This window comes from Arachis hypogaea, chromosome 9 (genome assembly GCF_003086295.3).
Source record: "Arachis hypogaea cultivar Tifrunner chromosome 9, arahy.Tifrunner.gnm2.J5K5, whole genome shotgun sequence".
NCBI lineage: Eukaryota > Viridiplantae > Streptophyta > Magnoliopsida > Fabales > Fabaceae > Arachis > Arachis hypogaea.
This window is the reverse complement of record NC_092044.1, coordinates 67,185,746-67,211,483: the sequence shown is the minus strand read 5'-3', so window position 1 is coordinate 67,211,483 and position 25,738 is coordinate 67,185,746.

The window sequence follows — 25,738 nt, the reverse complement described above, 5'->3', positions numbered from 1 at the left end:
AATGCGGATTCTACTGGCCTACTATCTATAGGGATGCCCATGAGTTTGTGCGTAACTGTGACAGTTGCCAAAGAGCTGGTAGCTTGCCTCATGGTTATGCCATGCCTCAACAAGGGATCCTAGAGATTGAATTGTTTGATGTATGGGGAATTGACTTCATGGGTCCCTTCCCACCATCATACTCAAACACTTATATTCTAGTGGCAGTAGACTATGTGTCTAAATGGGTAGAAGCAATTGCCACACCCAATAATGATACCAAGACCGTACTGAAATTCCTACAGAAACACATCTTCAGCAGGTTTGGTGTTCCCAGAGTACTAATCAGTGATGGGGGCACTGATTTCTATAATAAACAACTGTACTCGGCTATGATCCGATATGGAATTAGCCACAAAGTAGCAACTCCGTATCACCCACAGACAAATGGGCAAGCTGAAGTCTCTAATAGAGAGCTAAAAAGAATCCTGGAACGGACTGTTATTGCCCATAGAAAGGATTGGGCAAAGAGCTTGGATGATGCTCTGTGGGCATACAGAACAGCCTTCAAGACTCCTATAGGAACCTCTCCATACCAACTTGTGTATGGGAAGGCTTGTCATCTGCCCGTGGAACTGGAACATAAAGCCTACTGGGCAACCAGATTCCTAAACATGGATGCTAAGTTAGCTGGTGAAAAAAGATTGCTCCAGCTAAATGAGCTAGAGGAGTTCAGACTCAATGCCTTTGAAAATGCAAAAATTTATAAGGAAAAGGCAAAGAAGTGGCATGACAAGAAGTTGTCATCCAGAGTCTTTGAGCCAGGACAAAAAGTTCTACTCTTCAACTCTAGGCTAAGACTATTCCCAGGAAAACTTAAATCCCAGTGAAGGGGTCCGTATGTGATTACAGGGGTCTCACCATATGGATATGTTGAGCTTCAGGATATTGATTCTGACAAAAAGTTCATTGTTAATGGACAGAGGATCAAACATTATCTTGAAAGCAATTTTGAGCAAGAATGCTCAAAACTGAGGCTTGAATGAATCTCAGTAAAATTCCAGCTAAAGACAATAAAGAAGCACTTTCTGGGAGGCAACACAGTCATTAGCAGGTTATCTGTTTTATTTAATAAAAGTTTGATACATATTCTTAAAGGGCAGTCATCAAAATTGAAGGAATTCACAGAGTTAAGAAGGATATAGTGCAAAAAGCAGAGAAAAGAAGCTTGCTGGCGAAAAAACGCCAGTAAGGGGTACTCTGGGCGTTAAACGCCAGAATGGATACCATTCTGGGCGTTTAACGCCAGTAAAGGTACCATTTTGGGCGTTAAACGCCAGAATGGGCACCATTCTGGGCGTTTAACGCCAGGTTGGCAGCATCCTGGGCGTTCAGCAAAACGCCCAGTGATGAAGGGGTTTCTGGCGTTTAACACCAGCCAGGGTACCTGGCTGGGCGTTAAACGCCCATAATGGCCAACATTTGGGCGTTAAACGCCAGAATGGATACCATTCTGGGCGTTTAATGCCAGATAAGTGGGGGACAGAGATTTTGCTTTTCACTTCAAATTTTTTCAAACTTTCTTATTTTGATCCATAATTTTCTGTAGAAACACATTTCAAACTTTCATCATTCACCTTCAAATCTAAAAAATTAAAATCATTTTTCAAATCTCTTTCAAATCCTTTCCAAATCTTCTTCAAAAAAAACTCAAATATCTCTCAAATTCTTTCCCTATCTTCTCAAATCTCCTTCAAAATTTTCGAAATCTTTCCCCCTCCCTTATAAATGTACGTTCGGCCATCCCCCTTTCCCCACCATTCGAATTTGCTTTCCTCCTCTCTCTCCTCCTTCTTTTCTTTTGCTTGAGGACAAGCAACCCTCTAAGTTTGGTGTGTTTTTTCGTGATAACTAAGCTAAGGCTCATCAAGATCATGGCTCCCAAAGAAAAACAAACCAATTCTAGAGGCAAGAAAGAGAATGCTCCAAAGGATCTTTGGAGTCAAGAGAGGTTCTTAACCAAAGAACATGCAGACCATTACCACAAAATAATGGGTCTAAGGTCAGTGATCCCGGAAGTTAAATTCGATCTGAAAGAAGATGAATATCCGGAGATCCAAGAGCAAATTCGAAACAGAGGATGGGAAGTTCTAACCAACCCTGAGACAAAGGTTGGAAGAAACATGGTTCTGGAATTCTACTCAAATCTATGGCTGACAAATAAGCAGAGAATGACTAGAACTGCTTTTCATACCTACAGAACCATGGCCAGAGGGAGAATTATTTACTTTCATCTGGACAAAATAAGAGAGGTCTTCAAATTGCCTCAACTGCAAGATGATCCTGAATCCTTTAATAGGAGAATGGTGAGAGCAGATAAGGGGTTGGATCAAGTTCTAGAGGACATATGCCTCCCTGGAACTAAGTGGACAACCAATTCAAAAGGTGTCCCAAACCAACTCAAGAGGGGAGATCTCAAACCAATTGCAAGAGGTTGGCTAGACTTCATTGGGCGTTCCATATTGCCCACTAGCAACCGTTCTGAGGTCACTATCAAGAGAGCAGTGATGATTCATCGCATTATGCTGGGAAAAAAAGTGGAGGTTCATCATCTGATTGCTTGTGAGATTTACATAATTGCAAACAAGAATTCCATTGAAGCCAAACTGGCTTACCCAAGCTTAATCTCTTTGCTATGTAAAGATGCTGGGGTGAGGATGGGAGTAGATGAATTCATCCCAATTGAACATCCAATCACCAAGAAGTCAATGGAAGGACAAATGCAAGATAATTCTATCAAAAGGAGGGCGCAGGAGTTCCTCCCTGAACTCCCTGAAATTGACTACTGGACCCGCTTAGAAGCATCTGTTGCCAAGCTACAAGAAGCTATGGAACAAATTAAGGAAGAACAGCAGAATCAAAACTGCATGCTCTGCGAATTGCTAAAGGAACAAGAGAAGCAGGGGCGTGAGCTACAGGAGCTGAAGCGCCAGAAGCTCTCCTTTGAAGGGTCAAATACCCCACAAGTTGAGGGAGCATCCACTTCTCAAGATCAAGGTTGTTGAGTCCTAACTCTGTGATAACCTCTATCATTAGGAATCTATTTTAGAGTCATTTAAATTTTTGTTTTCTATTACTATTAGTCTTATCTTATGTTTATCTTTGAGTCTTGTTCTTAATTCATGATTAATAGAATTTAATGTCTATGCCTTAAAGCTATGAATGCCCTATGAATCCATCACCTCTCTTAAATGAAAAATGCTTTAATCACAAAAGAACAAGAAGTGCAGGATTTCGAATTCATCTCTGAAACTAGTTGAATTAGCTTGATGTGGTGACAATACTTTTTGTTTTCTGAATGAATGCTTGAACAGTGCATATGTCTGTTGAATTTGTTGATTAAAGAATGTTAAACTTGTTGGCTCTTGAAAGAATGATGGAAAAGGAGAAATGTTATTGAGGATCTGAAAAATCATCAAATTGATTCTTGAAGCAAGAAAAAGCAGTGAATTAAAAAAACGAAAAAGAAAAAAGAGAGAGAGATAAAAAGTGATCAAAGGCAAAAAGAGTGTGCTTAAGAACCCTGGACACCTCTAATTGGGGACTCTAGCAAAGCTGAGTCACAATCTAAAAAGGTTCACCCAGTTATGTGTCTGTGGCATGTATGTATCCAGTGGTAATATTGGAAGACAGAGTGCTTTGGGCCACAACCAAGACTCATAAAGTAGCTATGTTCAAGAAACATCACACTTAACTAGGAGAATCAATAACACTATCTAAATTCTGAGTTCCTATAGATGCCAATCATTCTATTCTTCAAAGGATAAAGTAAGATGCCAAAACTGTTCAGAAGCAAAAAGCTACTAGTCCCGCTCATCTAATTGGAGCTAAGTTTCATTGATATTTGGAGTCTATAGTATGTTCTCTTCTTTTTTATCCTATTTGATTTTCAGTTGCTTGGGGACAAGCAACAATTTAAGTTTGGTGTTGTGATGAGCGGATAATTTATACGCTTTTTGGCACTGTTTTTAGTATTTTTTAGTACATTTTAGTTAGTTTTTAGTATGTTTTTATTAATTTTTATTTAAAATTCACTTTTCTGGGCTTTATTATGAGTTTGTGTCTTTTTTTGTGATTTCAGGTAATTTCTGGCTGAAATTGAGGGACCTGAGCAAAAATCTTATTCAGAGGCTGAAAAAGGACTGCAGATGCTGTTGGATTCTGACCTCCCTACACTCGAAGTGGATTTTCTGGAGCTACAGAAGCCCAATTAGTGCGCTCTCAATTGTGTTGGAAAGTAGACATCCTGGGATTTCCATAAATGTATAATAGTCCATACTTTGCCCGAGATTTGATGGCCCAAACCGGCGTTGCAAATCAGCTTCAGAATTCCCAGCGTTTAACGTCAGAACTGGAACAAAAATTGGAGTTAAACGCCCAAACTGGCACAAAAGCTGGCGTTTAACTCCAGGAAAAGTCTCTACTCATGAAAGCTTCAATGCTCAGCCCAAGCACACACCCAGTGGACCCCGGAAGTGGATTTTTACGTCATTTACTCATTTCTGTATACCCTAGGTTACTAGTTCACTATTAATAGGACCTTTTGACATTGTATCTTTACCTCATGACACATTACACATTTCTTATTGTATCTTCTATGGCATGAGTCTCTAAACCCCATGGTTGGGGGTGAGGAGCTCTGCTGTGTCTTGATGGATTAATGCAATTACTACTGTTTTTCATTTAATCATGCTTGCTTCTATTCTAAGATATCACTTGTTCTTCAACTTGATGAATTTGATGATCCGTGACACTCATCATCATTCTCACCCATGAACGTGTGCCTGACAACCACCTCCGTTCTACTTTAGATTGAGTGAATATCTCTTGGATTCCTTAATCAGAATCTTCGTGGTATAAGCTAGAATTGATGGCGGCATTCAAGAGAATCCAGAAGGTCTACACCTTGTCTGTGGTATTCTGAGTAGGATTCAAGGATTGAATGACTGTGACGAGCTTCAAACTCCTGAAGGCTGGGCGTTAGTGACAGACGCAAAAGAATCACTGGATTCTATTCCAACCTGATTGAGAACCGACAGATGATTAGCCGTGCTGTGACAGAGCGCGTTGAACATTTTCACTGAGAGGATGGGAGGTATCCATTGACAACGGTGAAACCATTCATACAGCTTGCCATGGAAGGAGCCTTGCGTGCATGAAGAAGAAGACAGTGTGAAAGCAGAGGTTCAGAAGATAGAGCATCTCCAAAACCTCAACCTGTTCTCCATTACTGCAAAACAAGTATCTATTTCATGTTCTTTTACTTTTCACAACTAAACCTGAGAATTATTGATATCCTGACTAAGAGTTACAAGATAACCATAGCTTGCTTCAAGCCGACAATCTCCGTGGGATCGATCCTTACTCACGTAAGGTATTACTTGGACGACCTAGTGCACTTGCTGGTTAGTTGTGCGGAATTACAAAAGTGTGATTGTGATTTCGTGCACCAGGGAACGAATCCAGAACACTCAAGATAGACTACATCGTGGTCAACGTAAGCTCCGCCTACAATGCCTTAATAGGTCGGACAACGTTAAACCAACTCGGCGCAATAGTTTCAACTCCACATCTATGTATGAAATTCCCAACTGCAGAAGGGATAGCTACAATAAAAGCAGATCAAAGGATGGCGCGTCGCTGTTATAATGAAAGTCTAAACCTCAGAGGCAAAGGAGAAGAGTTCCACACAATCAAACTTGGTGGAGTTCAAAGGCGAGAAGAACTCCGTCCACAGCCCGAAGGTGAAGTAGAGAAAGTTCAGATCAGAGACACCTCGGATAAGACAACTAATATTGGCACAATCCTGAAAGGAGACGCAAAGGAATCACTCATACAGTTCCTACGAGATAATGTTGATCTCTTCACATGGAAAGCTGCCGACATGCCAGGCATAGATCCCGAACTGATGAGCCACAAGTTGGCAGTCTATCCGGAATCCCGGCCAGTACAACAAAGACGAAGAAAACTCGGACCAGAACGGTCTCAGGCTATGGCAGAACAGGTGCAAGCACTGCTAGAGGCAGGATTCATAAGAGAAGTTAAGTACCCACTATGGCTAGCAAATGTCGTCTTGGTGAAAAAGTCAAATGGGTAGTGGCGAATGTGCACCGACTACACCGACTTCAACAAAGCCTGCCCAAAAGATCCTTATTCACTCCCAAGCATCGACGCTCTAGTAGACGCCTCATCGAGATATAAGTATCTCTCGTTTATGGACGCATACTTGGGGTACAACCAGATCCCAATGTATCCACCGGATCAAGAAAAAACCTCATTTCTAACACCCAAAGCAAACTATTGCTACATCGTAATGCCTTTTGGCCTTAAGAACGCGGGAGCTACTTATCAAAGGCTAATGAATAAGGTCTTCTCAGACCACATCGGAAAAATCATGGAGGTCTACGTGGATGACATGTTGATAAAGACACGAAGTGAAGAGACATTACTGATCGACTTGGTTCAAGTGTTCGACACCATACGAAAGCATGGCATGCGACTTAACTCGGCTAAATGCACCTTCACAGTGGAAGCAGGTAAGTTCTTGGGCTTTAGGCTCACTCAAAGAGGAATCGAGGCAAATCCAGATAAATGCTAGGCCATACTCAACATGAAGAGTCCAACCTGCGTCAAAGAGGTACAACAACTCAATGGGAGATTGGCAGCCTTGTCCAGATTCTTAGCAGGGTCAGCGATAAGATCCATCCCTTTCTACGCTACTTTAAGGAAGGAAAAAACTTTGAGTGGACAACGGAATGCAAGCAAGCCTTCCGAGACTTCAAAGAATTCTTGGGACGGCCACATATCCTATCTCGACCACGAGAAGGAGAACCACTCATATTATACCTCGCAGTAAGAAGTCGGGCAATAGCCTCAGCACTAATTAAAGAAGACGAGGGTAGGCAACAACTCGTCTACTTCGTTAGTAAAGCACTACAGGGGTCAGAGCTGAACTACCAGAAAATAGAGAAGTTTGCCTTCGCTCTCATACTAACATCCTGACGACTTCGCCCGTACTTCCAAGTTCATACCATTAAGGTTCGGACCAACCAGCCCATAAAGGGGATATTGCAGAAAACAAATCTAGCAGGAAGAATCCTACAATGGGCAATCAAATTGTCTGAGTTCGACCTCCAATACGAGGCGCGGATAGCCATTAAGTCACAATACCTAGTCGACATCATTGCAGAATTCACAGACACCCCGGAGATCCCCATAGCGTGGAATATATACGTGGACAGTTCCTCGAATAAAACCGGAAGCGGTGCAGGTGTGATAATCGAAAGCAACCAAGGAACCCAACTTGAGCTTTCCCTCAAATTTGGATTCCCGGCCTCAAACAACCAGGCAAAATACGAAGCATTATTAGCTGGTTTGAAGCTGGCTAGGGAGGTTGGAGCTCAGAAATTTAACATCTACAGCGATTCACAAGTCGGTACCTCACAAATAACAGGGAGCTACCAAGACAAAGACCCTACCATGAAAAAATATTTGGATAAAACCAAGGAACAGCTCGGACAACTCAGGGAATATAGGATCTACCACATACCCCGCGAGCAAAATGCCCGAGTTGACGCACTCTCAAAACTAGCCAGCACCAAACCAAGGGGCAACAATAGAAGCCTCATCCAGGAAATACTGCAGAACCCGTCAATATCGGAAGAAGAAAAAGTCCTAACCATAACAGGTCGGGATCAAGGATGGATGACTCCCATAATTAACTACCTCAAAATAGAACCGCTCCCCACAGATAAAAAGGAGGCAAAGAGGTTAAAAAGGGAGGCATAATACTACACTATCATAAACAACATCCTATACAAAAGATGGATCTCAATACAATTGTTAAAATGCGTACCGACCTCCAATACAAAGGGAATCTTGGAGGAAGTACACAGCGGCATTTGTGGCAATCATCTCAGAGCACAAGCTCTCACCAAAAAGTTACTCCGGGCGGGATTCTATTGGCCAACTCTATGAAAGGAAGCAACAGAATTTGTAAAGACATGTCCACCATGTCAGAAGCATGCCAACTTTCACATCGCCCCGCCAGAAAAGCTCATCAGCGTGACCTCACCCTGGCCATTTGTAAAGTGGGGACTCGATCTTCTCGGACCCTTTCCCCAGGGATCGGGACAAGTCAAATTCCTCATAGTAGGGGTAGACTATTTCACAACATGGATCGAGGCAGAACCCCTAGCCAACGCCACTACTCAAAGAACTCGAAAATTCCTATATAAGAACATCATTACAAGGTTCGGGGTCCCATACTCCATCACCACAGATAATGGCACCCAATTCACAGATGCAGGCTTCAGAAAACTAGTGGCCGACTTGAATAAAAAACACCAGTTCACCTCCGTCGAACATCCCCAAGCCAATGGACAAGCCGAAGCGGCCAACAAAGTCATATTGGCCGGGCTGAAACGGAGACTGCAAGAGGCAAAGGGAGCTTGGGCCGCGGAACTTCCACAAGTCCTATGGGCGTATAGAACAACCCCCCCATTCTACTACGAACAAATCACCATTTCGATTAGCATACGAAATGGAGGCAATGATTCCAATAGAAGTCGAGGAAAGGTCTCCCCGAGTAGTCCACTACAATGAACAAACAACTCTCAACTTCAAAGAGAAGAGCTCGACCTACTTCCGGAAATCCAAGAAAGAGATCGGATCAGAGAAGAAGCACTAAAGCGGCGAATGGCTTCCAGGTATAATCAAAAGGTGGTGCCAAGAGGTTTCGCTGAGAATGATCTCATCTTCATCCGAAATGATATTGGAACAACTCGACCCAGAGAAAGGAAAGCTGGCAGCCAACTGGAAAGGACCCTACCGAATCAAAGAAGTACTTGGGAAGGGCTACTACAGACTGTCCGAACTCGAGGGACGAGAACTCCCCAGATCATGGCACGCCTGTAACCTAAGAATGTACTATAGCTAGGAAAGGTAAAAGATCTCATCACAAGATGCACTCTTTTTCCTGAAAAGGTTTTTTAATGAGGCATCAAGACTGAGATTTAATCCGACTTAAGGGTACGAAAAACTCCCGCATGTATATATTTGCACTTTCTTTGAATAAAATACATTTTAGATATTCTACAAATTCCCAAGACGCATTAATTTGAAGCATTCATCGTCCGATTATAAAGCAACAGATCGACAGAAAGTGAAGAACAGATTCACTGTACCATCTCGATAGGAATGATTGTCCGACAAAGGTGAAAACGCGATTCACCTAAAGGACGATCAAACTAGGACAGAAACCACCATCTACAAATCGGCAAAGATGAACACAGAATAATGCAAGAAGTTATCGAAAGTGATCCCAAAAAGAACCTGACGAGGTCTTATGGATTGCTATATAATAACTTAAAAAGACTGGCCGACACTAAAAAATCGGACCAAGTCAACCCAAGTTATCAGCAAATCCCTGGAAAGAGGTCTGGCCAACCCTATTAAAGAGGAATTGCTATAACTTAGAAGAGATCGACCTAACGAAGTCGATCTCCTACAAGACAAGTTAAAAAAGTAATCCCTGAAAGAGACCTGACAAAGGTCCAAGAAAGAGGATTACAAAAATAACTTAGAAGAGATCGACCTAATGAAGTCGGTCTCCTACAAGACAAGTTATAAAAGTAATCCCTGAAAGAGACCTAACAAAGGTCCAAGAAAGAGGATTACAAAAATAACTTAGAAGAGATCGACCTAACGAAGTCGGTCTCCTACAAAGACAAGTTATAAAAGTAATCCCTGAAAGAGACCTAACAAAGGTCCAAGAAAGAGGATTACAAAAATAACTTAGAAGAGATCAACCTAACGAAGTCGGTCTCCTACAAGACAAGTTATAAAAGTAATCCCTGAAAGAGACCTAACAAAGGTCCAAGAAAGAGGATTTCAAAAATAACTTAGAAGAGATTGACCTAACGAAGTTGGTCTCCTACAATACAAGTTATAAAAGTAATCCCTGAAAGAGACCTGACAAAAGTCCAAGAAAGAGGATTACAAAAATAACTTAGAAAGGGACCAACACAAAGAAATCGGTTATAGGGCGCTAAAAATACAAGCAAAAGCGAGAAAACCGAGAAACAAGTCGGACCCATACAGTCACGGCCTCAAAGGATCCAAGTTACAAACAATAAGTATAAAAGCAATCCAAAGAGGTCAAGCAGCAAGATTCTAACACGCTCCAAAACCAGAAGAGATACCATGTTAAAGCGCAATAAAAGCATAGTATAATAAAGCTTCAGGAGGCCACCAAAATCTACCTCAGAAAGCTACTTTTGTTTTTCAAAGCAAAAGTTGCCAGGCAGGCAACTAAAAAGCGTCAGCAGTTAAACAAAACAATAAAACAGATCAAAAGCCCACTAACCGGGCTATTTACACAAATATTTAAAAATAAGATCAGCAAAGATCGGCAGCCTTCCCAGCAGCATCAGTATGGGGAGAAGGAGGGCGAGTCTGAATAGGCACAGCATCTACAGTTCCATCATCCCGGTTCCATCAATAGTAAAAGGTCCTATTTGTAGAGAACTAGTAGCCTAGGGTTTACAAGGATGAGTAAATGACATAAAAATCCACTTCCGGGCCCACTTGGTGTGTGCTTGGGCTGAACATTGAAGCATTTTCGTGTAGAGACTTCTCTTGGAGTTAAACGCCAGCTTTTGTGCCAGTTTGGGCGTTTAACTCCCATTCTTGTGCCAGTACGCCGGGCAGTTTTGAGCTGATTTGGAACGCCGGTTTGGGCCATCAAATCTCGGGCAAAGTATGGACTATTATATATTGCTGGAAAGCCCAGGATGTCTACTTTCCAACGCAGTTGAGAGCGCGCCAATTGAGCTTCTGTAGCTCTAGAAAATCCACTTCGAGTGCAGGGAGGTCAGAATCCAACAGCATCTACAGTCCTTTTCAGCCTCTGAATCAGATTTTTGCTCAGGTCCCTCAATTTCAGCCAGAAAATACCTGAAATCACAGAAAAACACACAAACTCATAGTAAAGTCCAGAAAAGTGAATTTTAACTAAAAACTAATAAAAATATACTAAAAACTAACTAAAACATACTAAAAACATACTAAAAACAATGCCAAAAAGCGTATAAATTATCTGCTCATCAGCCTCAGGGGCAATAACCCGAACCTGCTCCTTTAGGTTCTCATAGGCAGTAGTTACACTGCCAACAAGATGACTCTGGAGCTCGAAGTAATCAGCTTGGACGTTCTCCAACTCTTCCTTCAGACGCTTTCCCTCCCGATAAGATGTGACATAGCTATCCTTATGCCTCAGTGCCGTGTCTTCAGCCAGCCTCACAGAGGCAGCCAAAGAGAGGGAACTCGCCTTCTCATTCTCCAGATCTTTTTCCAAATTGGCCACCTTCACTTCAAGCTCCTCCTTCAAGCCTTTTATTCGATCAAACTCCCGTTTGGCCTCCTCCATAAAAGCTTTGGTGGCATGGAGAGGAAGACTTTGAGCAGTTCGATACAGGGCCACTCCCATGTGTGCCATCTTGATACTACTTCAAGTTATATAATCAAAATGATGAAGAAGTGACACGTCATCCATAGGGAGGACACCATAAGGACCGATTTGTTGATCTACAAACTCGACCGCATCAAAATCAGGAGCATCAAAGTTGAAAGGCTCAATTTTTTTTTTGCTTCTTACTAGGAGGAGCACCAGAAGCAGCGGCAGAAGTCTGTGGAGGATCGACCAGATGAACCCGAGGAATAGGAATTGCTTTCCTCGGCCCGGGAGAACTCGGCACAAGAGGTTTCACTGAAACCTGAAAAGATCCCTCTCCGGCCACCTTGGCCGAGATATTTTGAGCAGCAGTTGCCTTCTTTGCCTTTTTGAAGGTCTTCATGGAGTCATTATTTTTTGACATCTCTACAAATATAGAATCAGCCATAGTAAAGGGTTACAATCACAAGAAGAGGAAGCAAAACTAAGAAAACAAGTACAGAAACAAGTCAGACAAGTACCGAAAACAGTCCGAACCAAGGACGGGTCATTCAAAAACCTTTTTGTATCAAGATGGGGTGGTTCCCCCCATAAATTCTTAAGAACAACAACAAAAGCACACTCAACCTCGTCAAGCATCTCCCATGTATACCGAGACACTCTCACATCCTTCTGCCACTCTAGAGGGAAATAAGGCTCATCATTTTCATCAAGAAAAAAGGGGGCGGGACCCCTTGACAGCACGAACTCTAAAGAAGTAATTCTTAAAATCCTTAAAGGACTCGTCATACATGGCGAAAACTTTATGGCCCTGGGCAGACCTGAAAGAAACCCAAGAAGCTTTCTTTTTGGAAGAACCACCAGGCTTGGCAGAAACAAACAGATAAAGGAAAAGAGTCTGAGAAGGTGTTACACCTAACTCTTGGCAAAGTAGCTGAAAGATCTTGACAAAACCCCAGGAATTCGGGTGAAGCTGGGATGGGGCAATGTTACATGACCACAATAGGTCAGTCTCGAAAGAAGTAAAAGGAAAAGTAATGTCCAACTGACTGAAGAAATATTCATAGGCATAGAAGAAGGGACGCTCTCCCTCGATGGAGGTAGGAAAACAAACCCGTTCATCAGAATCAGGAGCGACAAGCTCATAATCCCTTTCCCGGGCACTATTACCACAGATCCTATGACGCTTCCTCAGCTCTACGCAAAATTCATCATCCACAATAGAGACACACATCAAGACAAGGGAGTCCAGCCAATCAGACATCCCCTCGGGAACTCTGGAAGACATCTTTAAAATGTTATTGCTAGAAGACATGAGGCCAACTAATCCTACAATAAGAAAAGAAGATGGGATTACTAAAAACATCTCAGACGAAGGACAAAATAACTCGATTAATATGACACAGGCAAACAAACAGAAAAGGAAAACCCCAAGACTCAAACCAAAGTCCTGGGGCATCCTTTGGAGGCAGTAACAAAGCAAGATTTTCAGGAAAAATCTACACCTCGCATGCCAGCATCTCTCAAACAAGAAAAGAAGACTTCAAACAAACAAAGCATTTTGAAAAAGTAAAGTAGAAACACAAAAATCATCAAATCCACTACCTTTCTACAGTCTACCGGCAAATAGCATTGTCAACAACACTAAGTAGAAAATCGTCAAAAACACAACCTTTTGCTGACTCAAGAAAAAACCCTAAAAAGTATCAAGAGGAAGTAAAGAAAATGCACTCCAAGCAAAAAGCAAACTATAGGTATCATTATCTCCCACAAAGGTACAGCAACAAGGATCTTTTGAAATTAAGGAGCAAGAGACAGTTTTTCCAAAAATAACAGCCAGAAGCAATAATAGAACATGCAAACCCCTGGAAAACCGCAAAGAAGAAACACCAGGAATACGCGAAGAAAAAAAACACATTACAACGACAAGAAAATACAAGATCATAAGAAAGGTTCAAACTTTTTCGACATTGAAGCAAATATCAACAATTTACCAGAGAATTAAAGACAAAGCAAAATGAAAAGAAAATGGAACCAACTTGGAAAAAGCAGGAAGCTTCAGAAAAGTTGGAGATGGAGAGACGGAATCACCGATCACTGAACGATGCTGCAACGCAAGAAAAACAAAATGTGGGCGAAAGACAGAGAGTGAGAGAATGAAGGGAGAAGTTACGAAGAGGACGATGAAGGGAAACCATTTTCTGATCGCAAATTCAAAATAAAAGGCCACAAGGAAAAACGGGGCAATTAATACCAATTAATGAAGGTATTAAACCCTCGCACGTTCCCAAAGCGCTGATATAAAAGCACGCACTTTTAGAGAAAAACGTTCCACATTCAAAAAGCTTCTACAAAGGAATCGACAAAATGCTTAAGTTCAGCTTCACTAGAGAAGGACCGAAGTCAAGGACTCGACCTCAAAAAAAGAAGACCGAGCTCAAGCAGGGGCACTGTTCATACCCTGGGTCGAGCTGTCCGAGCCGGGATGTTCAGTAGCAAAGCGACCGACCTCTTTAGGTCAAGCAGACCGACTTCTTCGTAAAGAACTCGGCCAAATTGACAGGAAAGCCCAAAGAAGGGCCCAACTCAAGGAATACGACCACGATCCAAAGGCAGCCCAAGCCTATAGAGATAAGGGCGGTTCCATGGAAGATAAGCTGACCTCGACGAAAGATAAGATAAGATAAGATAACTAACTTATCTTATCCAAAGAAGGTCACATCGCACCATTATAAATACACTGGAGCACTCAGGTATAACTCATACTCTAATTCTATTCAATACCTGCTTAATACCCTTGCTAACTTAAGCATCGGAGTCCCTTGCAGGTACCCCCCACCCTCCGGGGACGAAGGATCAGCACTACCACCAAGTCCAACAAGTCGGACACAACCGCTCCAACCAGCACAGAAGATCTCGTCTGAGATCGACCTCCAGTTTCAGGTAACCCTCGGAACACTAACCATGGAGGACATTCTTTGGGGAACAACCAGCCTGTAGGTAGGCCACATGGGGACTTGCCTAATGGCGATGTATAATTCTAATTTGGGTACACAAGGCAGCTAACTTAAAGGCTTTTAAATGGGCTAGGCCCTAGGGTGTTGTATATTTATATATGTATATATTTGCTATATAGTTCAATGATGGGATGTAGACTAACTGATCTATGTGCACGTTTCCTAATGATAGCTTTTTTATGTACATTATGAGTTGTGAATATCTAATGGTTTTATTTATATTTATGTTGGCAGTTATTCTTGTATGGCTTGTTATATTTATTCGTCAAACATTTTCAAAAAAAATTAGCCCGTAAGTAAACCACATTTTAACTATGTAAGACGTTAATATATTAAATAATAGTTAAAGTTAAGAAAGCAAGATAGTGACACTTGATTTCTAGTGCGATTATGACGTACTGAAAATCAGGTCATTACAATTTGGTATCAGAGTAGTTCATCCTTAGTGGTCCTGGGGAGTGGACTGAATCATGTTTCATTGCATAATCTGTTGTTTGTCTCATGCAGATAGGATATCCTTGTTATATATGTTACATGGTCGTCTTTGTGTATTCATTCTAGATATTGATTTTTTGGTGTGAATATGACCTCGATGGCTTTACGAAGATGGGGTACTCAGAGAGAAAATCCCAGTAACATTCCTACGAGAGATAAGGATGCTTTTATCGCTACTATAAACCCCATGTCCGAAGCTGTGCATGAGACGGTGGCTGCAACTATCAGGGAAGTTGACCATTTAGGGGTGAAAAACGATGATAGTACCGACAATGACGATACAGATATGATGCATCACGATAGACATATGTCATTAATTGCTTTTTTGAAGGTGAATCCGCCATAGTTTCATGGAACGAATGTTGCAACTCAGGCTGACAACTAGTTTCATAGGATTGAGAGGTCTCTTTGAGCTCAACATGTTCTTACAGGACAGCATGCAGAGTTTGCATCCTACATGCTAGAAGGAAAAGCACAACACTCGTGGCAGGGTATATAGCGCCTGCTACAACAGGAAAATTGATGACACATCATCTTAAGCGATTTTTCTATTTTATTTTAATTTATTTTCTAAGGTTTTAATCTAATTTCTTTTGACTCTCTCTCTCTCTATGGGCTTCGGGCTAACGCCCTAGATCCTCCACTAAATCCTCCAACGGTGAGTGTATGACTTTCTCTTAAGACTACAGATGTACATAAAGTAGAGGTCCCTCAATTCCACTATCTTTGAATACTTTTTGGGGTGACCAAGGCATAGACTAAGATTCCTTTGTATCCGGGTGCTTACGTTGCTTGTTAGGGATCGATGCTTCACCTCATTCGTGATCATTGGAAACCTTGACTCTTCAATAGATTCATCTTAACTTAAGAAAAGTGGTACTTTCTGTTTACCTTCCCGTCTTTTCTCAGTGGATCAGCCACATAGTCCAAAGTCACTAACGTGACGGGAATGTAGCTATCTTTTGGTCAGGTTTTTCGGGGGTCGGTTCCTCTACTGGAATAGGTTCAGAACACCTCACTTCCCCTTTTGGTGGAATTGCTTTCGGTGCTTATCTTCAATCATAAGATGGTCACCTGCCCTAAGCAACATCAGTTCACCATAGATATCTCGAGAACTTCTCTTCTTGACTAGGATAGCGCTTTTCCTTCTCAAAGATTTGCCTTTTTTTCACTTCTCCCAGCGTAGCTCAAGAATCATTCAAGTATCTCAACTCCGGTACCTACTATTCTTTCCGAACCTGGGGCATTGCTTGCTCGCCCACTTATCCATGCATTCTTTGGTAGGCAGCATAGCATCTTTTGGTTTTCCACTTCCAAGAAAGACTTGAGTGAATTAACCATTCGCTTACTCTTGTAGACCGCTCTCCTTACTTGGGTAGCCAGATCTTGATAATTCGAATGGGCAAAGCTCTTCCTTCCTTTGGTGATGAAGTTGGACCGTCTTTATTATGTCAATTCTAAGTCAACCATATTCCCATCCTGTCCAACCTTTTCGGTAGGAAGGATCACTACAACTTTACTCAGGTCGGGTACTACCCAATGATCAAGTATCGATTACAGTACAGGATACCACAACTAATTCATGACTCCTCCATCGAGAAATGCAACTCGAGATGGAACATGTATTATTTCATTCAAAATGGCTATTCTAAAAATATGATATGAACAGTCTTTTCTCATGAAAAATGCAACTTTGAAATTGCATAGGTGATGGCAGAAAATCCATCAAGAAATTACACAAATAGAGCATTGTAGGGCTACTCTTGACAGTTTTCATTTTCAATTGAGAAAGCGGTAGGCCCAAAGAGCACTACAGTAGCGCCTTGCGAGGTTGTAGAGCCAGTAACCCTCGTTCGCCTAAGATCGAAAATGCTTTGTCTTTGAGAAAAGAGAGATATAGAAAGTGTTCAGTGATTTCATTGTTGATACTCGAGATCACTGATGTTGCATTTTATCAATAGAACAGGAAAAGGTGGCATTTCCTAAGGCCTAAGGCTGTGCTTGATTTCAGACTTGACCACTTCCTTCGAACTTACTCTTCCCCTACCGGTACCGGGTTTTTAAAAGAGCTAAAAATAAATAGTAAATCAATCGAACTCAGGACAGGAAGGGCTGCATTCAACCCACCACTAAAGAGGAGAGAATCGGACTTTGAAGAGCCTACAGAAGTCATAGCAGCTGCTAATGTAGTTGATGAAACTACTGTGCCTCATTCAGTACCTTTGATTCAATATGTAATTTCCCGGTTGAAGAGAAAGAAGTTAGACACTGGATCCCGGTTAATCTAGGTGCTGATCTCCACAACTAACTTGAAGGCTTTTGGCGCCCCAGGCTTCTTCCATAGACTTCTTTCTGGCTTCTCAATCAAAGCGTATCAAAAGTAAACTTCTAAGTCATTCACCTCCTGCGGGTGGATTCCCTGGGGACTAAGAACATATCAGACTTGTTTAGGCACCCCACCCCACTCTGATATGTTATTATTCATTACCTCTAACTATGTCTAAGCCTACTAGTCTGTCATGTCTAAGATCAAGAAATGGGAAGAGAACTGCAACTTTTTAGAAGTCAATAAAGACTTGACTCATCTCCCCTACTACATTTACTTCTTACGGGGACATTAAGAAGACAGAGAAAGAGGGCTACTTCCACAGAATGGGATTTTAGGCTTTAGTCTTACTTCCTGACCCTAACTTATCAATCTATAAGGGGTGTGGGGACAACTAGGCCACCACTTTTACCAGATATGGGTCCAGACGACCCAAGAGCCCGCCACTAGAACCCAACCTTTAAGAGGCTAAGGTCCAAGGGGCTACTGCAGGAAGTCAGCTTCACCTATAACCTTAAGGAACAGAGAAAGTTAGCCAGAGTTCCTTTTCTTTACTTTGCCTGCTATTCATTCCTAAATCTCTTTCACCCAACACTAGCTAACTCGATGGGACGTCAACAGTCTTCAAATGGAAGATTTGGATAGTTTGTGGTGGACTTCTAATACGCCTGACGGACCCGTTTTGCTCCATTCCTCCGCCGAGCGTCCTCCACCACTCCGAGACTCACACTCGGCATATTTGCACCTTTAGAGATGGATTTTGGGCCTTTCCTCCAAATTTTTTCTAATCAAAGCCAGTTTTGAAGCAATGACAACTCTTGGATTCAATAATTAAGGCCCAAGCCTAATTATCCGCATCACTAGAGGCCTTAATCACATCCAAAGTATTGAGGAATCTAGATTATTAGTTATTTATTCTTTCTAGAAATATAAGAGATTTGGTCATTTAGATTTTGATTTGGATTATTATTTTGAATTTGAAATTGTAGTTAGTAAGCAGTTATCTTGTTTTCCTCTCCGGAAGATAAGTGGTTAACTTGTCTTTCTCTTCGAGAGACAAGATTATGATAGTTTGTATTTGAATTCTAGAATTAGGATATAAATAAATGAACCTAGTTCACAAAGAGGATCATCCAGCTCCTTCGTAATCCATTCTTCTTGTTTTTCTTTCACTTTTTCATGGGCAACTAATCCTTTGTTAAAGGGGTTCAAAAGGGTTAGGAGCTCTATTTATGTTTTCCATGGGTTATTAATCCACGTTTATTTTATTTTGAAGTTTTGTATTCATCTATTTCATTTGAGTTATTTATTCTTCATTGGGATTAGTAGTATCAAAAGGTATGTTAATCTCATTTGAATTCTGGGATTTCTAGAGGAATTGCCCATGAAATTAACCTGCTCAGGAGTAAACTGGCCGTAGTCATTAGTTTCACCTTGAGGGAAGCCACCACTCATATCATAAGAAGTGTCTTGAGTACTGATAACTGAAACTTGCATTCCACTTAAGTGCTGATGGCGAAAAATTGAATTCACACAAACTACCGGCAAGTATACCAGGTCACATAAAGTAGTAAAACTCATAAGAGTGAGATCGATCCCACAGGGATTGATGGATCAAGCAATTTTAGTTGGGTGATTTGTCTAGTCAAGAGAATATTGATAAATTGAGTGAAATTTGATTAACAAAATGTAAATTGCAAGGAATTTAAAGTGCAGAATGTAAATTGCTTGAACGGTAACTAACAGGAAACTTAAATAACTGAAACTTAAAGAGCAAGAAATTTAAAATAGTTGAATCTTAAATTGCAAGAAATGTAAATCATTGGAATCTTATATTGCAAGAAAGTAAAAGAGCATAATCTAAATTGCAATGAAACTTAAATTTGCATGAATTATAAAGGGAATTGGGTGCTGGGAATCAAAACAGCTGTGAACAATTTCAATTGAAGTGAATTCAGAGAGATCTAAATTGAAGGAATTCAAAGAAAATGATTCATCAGGGATTGGAGATATCATAATCCATCATGAATCAAATGAGTCTCAACTCCTTTCTCAATCGTATGAGTAGATCTATGGCGGAATAAAATTGATTGGATCCCAATTCTTTGGCAATCCAATCTCTCTAATCACAATCAATCTTGCCAATTCCTTGATCTAATTTCCATGAGAAGAGTTAGAGCACATTATCTTATCCATAAGCCACACAAATCCTCAAAATCTCAATTCCTCCCGAATGGTGTTGGTTAAGAGAATTGTGACGGATAGAGCTCTAATTCTAATGCAAGTGATTCCCCTTTCGAGGCTCACACAAGCATTTGGTTGAATTAAACCCCCTTCCGGAGTGAATAATTCTCAATCACAATAGAAGTTATCCTATAGCTACTCAAGCAGATTAAGAAGAAAAAGAATTTCATTGATTCAGTATGATTACAATAGAGCTCCTCCCTCTAATGAAATTGGGGTTTAGTTCATCATTGCTCAATTAAAATAGAAAGCAGAAGAAAAATCAGAAAACTGCAGAACAATAAAGAAAATACAAAAGAAAATGAATGCAGAGTTTCCCAATTAGGGTCCTTGACTCACAGCCTTCCAGATCCCTCTCTAAATCAAATTCTCTGCTATTTATACACTTTCTTCTTTCAATTCTTCAAGTTTTTGGATTGGGCTTTTGGCCTCTGTTGGGGTAAGCTAGAGTCGCTCTTAGTGACATTGAAGAGGGACATTTGGTAATTAACGTTCATGATCTGCATGGGTGCTCAATTGTACTAGAGCTGGTTTCAACGTTGGTGATCAATATTTGTAAAAAAAACGCTGAGTCAAACGTTGCTTTTGAAAAAGGATTGGGCATTGCCGCAAATGTTTTACTCAACATTGGTGCACCAACATTTTTCCATCCATGCGTGGGCAACCATCAATGTTTTGCGCATGCGCGTCGCTTACGTTTTGCGAGACTAGCTAAAAGTTGCTTCAACGTGTACGCGTCATAAACGCGTGCGCGTCGCATCAACTTTTCCAACTCCAAAAATTGAGATCTCATCGAGGACGTTGGAAGCAACGTTTGAGGCAACGTTTGCACACCAACGTTCTCTTGGTCACGCGTACGCGTCGCCCATGCGTACGCGTCAAACTGGGTTTTTTCCATTTTGCGCATGCGCGTAGGTCCTACGTACGTGAGAATTTCACACTAAAATTTTTCAACTCTAGAAATGAAAGTTATCGAAGACGTTGGAGGTAAAGTTGGTTCACCAATGTTCCCTCCAACGTTGGCACCCAAATTGCAAAAACGTTGCTAGCAACATTGGTGAGCCAACTGTGGCCATCAACGTTGCATACCCCTTTTCCTCCAACATTTAAGGTAACGTTGGTGAGCCAACTTTGGCCATCAACGTTACTTCCTCTGCTTCTTTCTTTGCTTCTTCCTTGCTTCTCTTCACTTATCATCAACTAAACACATGCATCAAAGCCTTGCCAAAATCACAAGATTTTGTATCATTCATAACAATCAAATAAATCTTTGATAAATCTCATGAAAATGCACCAATTTAACCATGTTTGATTGAATCAAGATATGCATGAATTTCTAATCTAATTACTTACTTATTGCTCAAGAAAGTGCATGAAACCTAATGAAAACAAATGAAAAATTCTTGTTGTAACACCTTAATTAGCCTAAGCATTACCTCGCATCGTAAAGCAAAGGTTAATCAAAGGTTACGACAGTTCTAAAGCTCATACGTATAATATGTAGAAAGAATTAATAGAGTCTAGAAGCCTAATGAAGGATATAGCTCAAAAACAAGATTTGAAAAGCACAAAGCATACTCACGAAGCTACTAACTTAATGCACAGGATATCGATATAATATAACAAAAGATAATTGTATAATAGTATAAAGATCTATCCATGACTCGCGAAGTTTAAGCCGGATAGTTATATACAGATAGTATAGAAGTTTGACAATTAAAAACAGCTTATACAAATTTTTCTCTCAAAGATAAGCCTCTAGGCAAAAGCAAAGTACAAAAGTGAGAGATATATATAAATAAAACAAATCAAAAAGACTCCAAGAGTAACAGGATCCGCTTCTGTCACCATAAAACTTATTGGGTTGTGACCTGCATCTGAAAAACAACAACAGAATATGGTATGAGAACCAGAGGTTCTCAGTATCGTAACAGTGCCCAATAAGTAAGATGTAAGGCTCCGGGATGCCAAAGGCAATCCTAGAATTTCACATCGGATACGGGTATTCCAGCTTAACAAAATAAATTAAATAAATAAAGAACTTAACCCATAAACCGGGCTACCTAAACTTAGGGGAGTTCTAACTAATACTAACTACACCGCTATATCCCACATACTTCGCCAACCTAACCTCCGTGCGATCCCAATGCCACTGCCTACCTAACCTCATCAGCACCAGACAATCACAAACATTGCAAACAACTAATACACAGGTAATAATCATATACCACAATTAATTCAAGAAGCAAGTAGGCATGTTATCCAATTAGGCAAACTCAAGTAATCAAAGCAAACAAGCACATAAAAGATGTATATGATGAATGCCTGTCCTATTGGCTCGTGATATCACTTGTCGGTTCATAAATGCCAACCCGACACATCCTTTCGGATGTAGCTTTTCTGCCACGCCCACGGATATAGTGCCCGACACACTTTATTGACCCACGGATATAATGCCGGGCACATTCGGATGCGCGACCCAAGGATATAGTGTCTGGCACACTCTTGCAGCAGAAAAAATTATCATTCATAATTCAATCCCAGGGACAGAGTACACTGCACATTATCATACTTAACCCAAGGATATAGTGCCTGGCACACTTTCAACAATCATCAAGATCATCATTCCTCTTTGAATTACCACCACGCTTAACCCAATGATATAGTGTCTTGCACACTCTCAAGATCATCTACTCACGCAGCAGAGGAATCTGCTACACCAGGAATATTGGCCCTGCACACTCTCACATAATCCAACAAGTCCATCGACCTCAAATCATCACCAGTCATCACCATTCCTCATCTAAAACAACTTTCAGTTACCAATTCTCAGATTCCAAGGATATAGTGCCTGGCTCACTTTCTTTCAATATCCATCAAGCTCGTAATAACCATCATCAGTTCTTAATTCCGTTCTGAACTCAATTGTCCATTAGTTTCTCAACTCATTGTCAATAATCACCAAGTTCACTACTCTTCCCTCTCAACCAAACTCATCCTCAGTACACCAGAAACCTAAACTTCCGTTCTCTAACTTTTCAAGTGAAACCCAAGTTAAACCTTCTAGGACCCCTTCCCATGCTTTGATACCCAATAATTAAGCCCAAGAGTCTTAAAATGGTGTCTAAGAAGTGTACAAGCTTGTTGGGAAGGTGAAATAGATGAAAATAAAATTTTAGTTGAGAATAGGGTGTCTGCATACGCACAGGAGAAGTTTTAAAACATGTGTATATGTATAGAGGTGTGCGTACGCACAAGTGCAAAAATTTTCAGTTCTGTTCACTCGCACAAGGTGTGCTAGTGCCCTCGACAAACTGACCTTCCCAACGTGTGCGTGCCCACAGGGCTGTGCGTACGCATAGGTTGTAAATTCTCCTTGGGTATGTGCACGCATAAGCTGTGCTAGCACTGTAAACGGGTCTGTGCGTGTGCACAGGTTTGAAATTTTGTGGGGGTGTGCGTGCGCACATACTAGAAATAACAAAATTCTCCAACTTTGCAAAATTTCATATTTTGACACCCAAACTTGAATGATCATAACTTCCTCTACAAAAATCCAAATCTTACAAAATTTATACCCATTTGAAGAGTTTACAATAAGCTTTAATTTCAAACAAATTTCAATCAATTTCGAAAATAGAGGCCCAAGTTATGATCTGCCAAAGTTCACCAAAAATCAAGTTTTTTGCAAAAACACTAAAACTCAATTTTAACTAATTCTCAATCCAAAAAGCAACTCAATCACTTTTCAACCATACCAACGCAACCAAAAATTCATACCAAACACTGCTTCAACCATTTTTTTCAATCACACAACCTTCTAAATCATTCAATAAGTCTAAATCCAACCTAATTTACATTTTCCAAATTTCCATTAACCTTATTAACATCAATATGACTACTCACCATTCCCTCCATTATTCAACTATACCACATCCAACATTTAATATCTCAAATTATCAACTCCTTCAACACTCATCCATCCAAACATCAAATATAAAACATTATAATCAATCCTCCACCAACACGTTCACCAATCATCATTCTTCCACTATCAATCTTTATCAACAACCTCATTCATGCTTTATACCAATAATCAACAATATACATTCATTCAAATTCAATATACATCATAGCTCAACAACATTATTTAACAATATTTACAAAATCAATTCATCAAGCATCATCAACCAACCAACATCAACAACCACTACAAATCCTTATCAATTCCAACAATCATCACCAAACAATATCTAACATTAACCAACATCATAGTACATCATTAACACTAATAATCCTCAACAATTATCATCATCATATATCTACCATAAACAATCACATATCCAATTCAATCCTATCCTTTGGGCTACTACCCTAAGTGTCCAGAAACATTACATATTACATAAAGGAAACTGAAACCATACTTTGGTCGATTTCCAAATGCACCAAACACCAAACCGAAGCCACCAAGCTCGATCCAAAGCCTCAACCAACTCTAACAAACACCAAAACTCAATCTAACATCACATATATACCAAAATTAAAACCTAGAAACCACAACATATAACACCACAAGGGTTTATGAGCAAATTTACCTTGTCCAAAGAAGATTGGAGCAATTTCCAACAATTACCCGCTACTAGAGATTACCTAAACAAGCAAAACCACAAAATCTACTCAAAAACCAAACCCAAAACACGCAGAAACTTAGGGGAGGAAACTGGAGCGTGAAGAGAGAGATCTTACCAAATTTGCTTAGATATAAACGTAGAGCTCGTCAAGAGCTTCATGTGGCCGCAAATAGCTCGCCAATCGGAGTTCTGCAGCTCAAGTTATGGCTCCCGGAAGGTGGAGATGAATAGTACTCTCCTTCCTCCTCTCTTCTCTCAAAACCAGCGCCCCTTTCTTTGTAGGTTGCTAAAAATGAGCTTAAGGCTCATTAAAAGGTGCTTTTATATGTTGGGCTTGGGCCCAACTTAAACCCGGCCCAACCGCGTAGCATTTTTTGGTTCGTTTGGCCCACTTTGGGCCTAAACCTTTAAGATTAGTGCCCAGTTTTTAATTCTAAATTATTTTTATCCTTTCAAAACAAATAAATCTTTTTTTTTTCAAAATCTTATTTTTATTCTCAAAACATAGTACCGGACAGACTAGAGCTGGCACTGCCGGCTTAAGCGCCAGTGCGCATTTTTAAAAAACCTTTCAAAAAGGATACATTTTCCAACTTAGAAAAATTCATTGAAATCAAATTTCACCTTTAAATTTTCAAATTAAAACGTCTAAATTTTGAATCTATCTTGTGCACTTGAAATTATAATTTTTATAAAAACAGTTTTGCCTGAAAAACTCTGGTTCTTACATTCTCCCCTCCTAATAAAATTTTTGCCCTCGAAAATTTGAATCACGCGATATATCCTCCTCGAAACATTCAACCGTGTCAATGTTCTCTCTTGCCTTCCGCTGCGTCACATTGATTATCGTCATTAAGCATCCGAAATTTTTCTTAAAACAAATACCGATTTTTTGTAACATCTTTCCAAAATTTTTAAAACAAGATCAATATCAAACCTTTTTCAAAAGACTCAAGAATCATTTATTCCTAATTCAATTACTTTGAACCATAATTTTCTTAAATTCATTTAAAATCCTTAAATCATAATTTCAAGTTGAATCCCTTCTTGATAAGATAAATTGTAAACCAAAATCACAAATCAAGAAATTCTTAAAACTCACTTTTTCTGTAAACCATAATGTCCAACTAAGAGTTTCGGCTTAGTTTCAAAACCAAATAATTTAAACCAAAATAATTTCCCTTTGCCATGGTTCCTCCCTCGACGACAGTCCTTAGCAAGGTGCCCTGGCAATCCCCAGGTATAGCATCAACCATTTCCCTTTGCCATGTGGAACTGAGCATTGTTGTTTCTTCTGAAATCCCCTTGACCTCGAAGATGCTGAGGAGTGTGTCCATTTCCCTTAAAGTTATGTCCCTTTGGTCCAAGATAATCGTCACATCCTCGATTAGTGTTTCCCCCATGAGTGTCCCTTGACGAGGCTACTGTCTTTGTATATTCCTCAACTACTCTCGCCTTGTTCACAAGATTGGAGAAGGTACGAATCTCTATAGGAGCCACAGCAGTCATGATGCTATCCTTCAAGCCCCTCTGA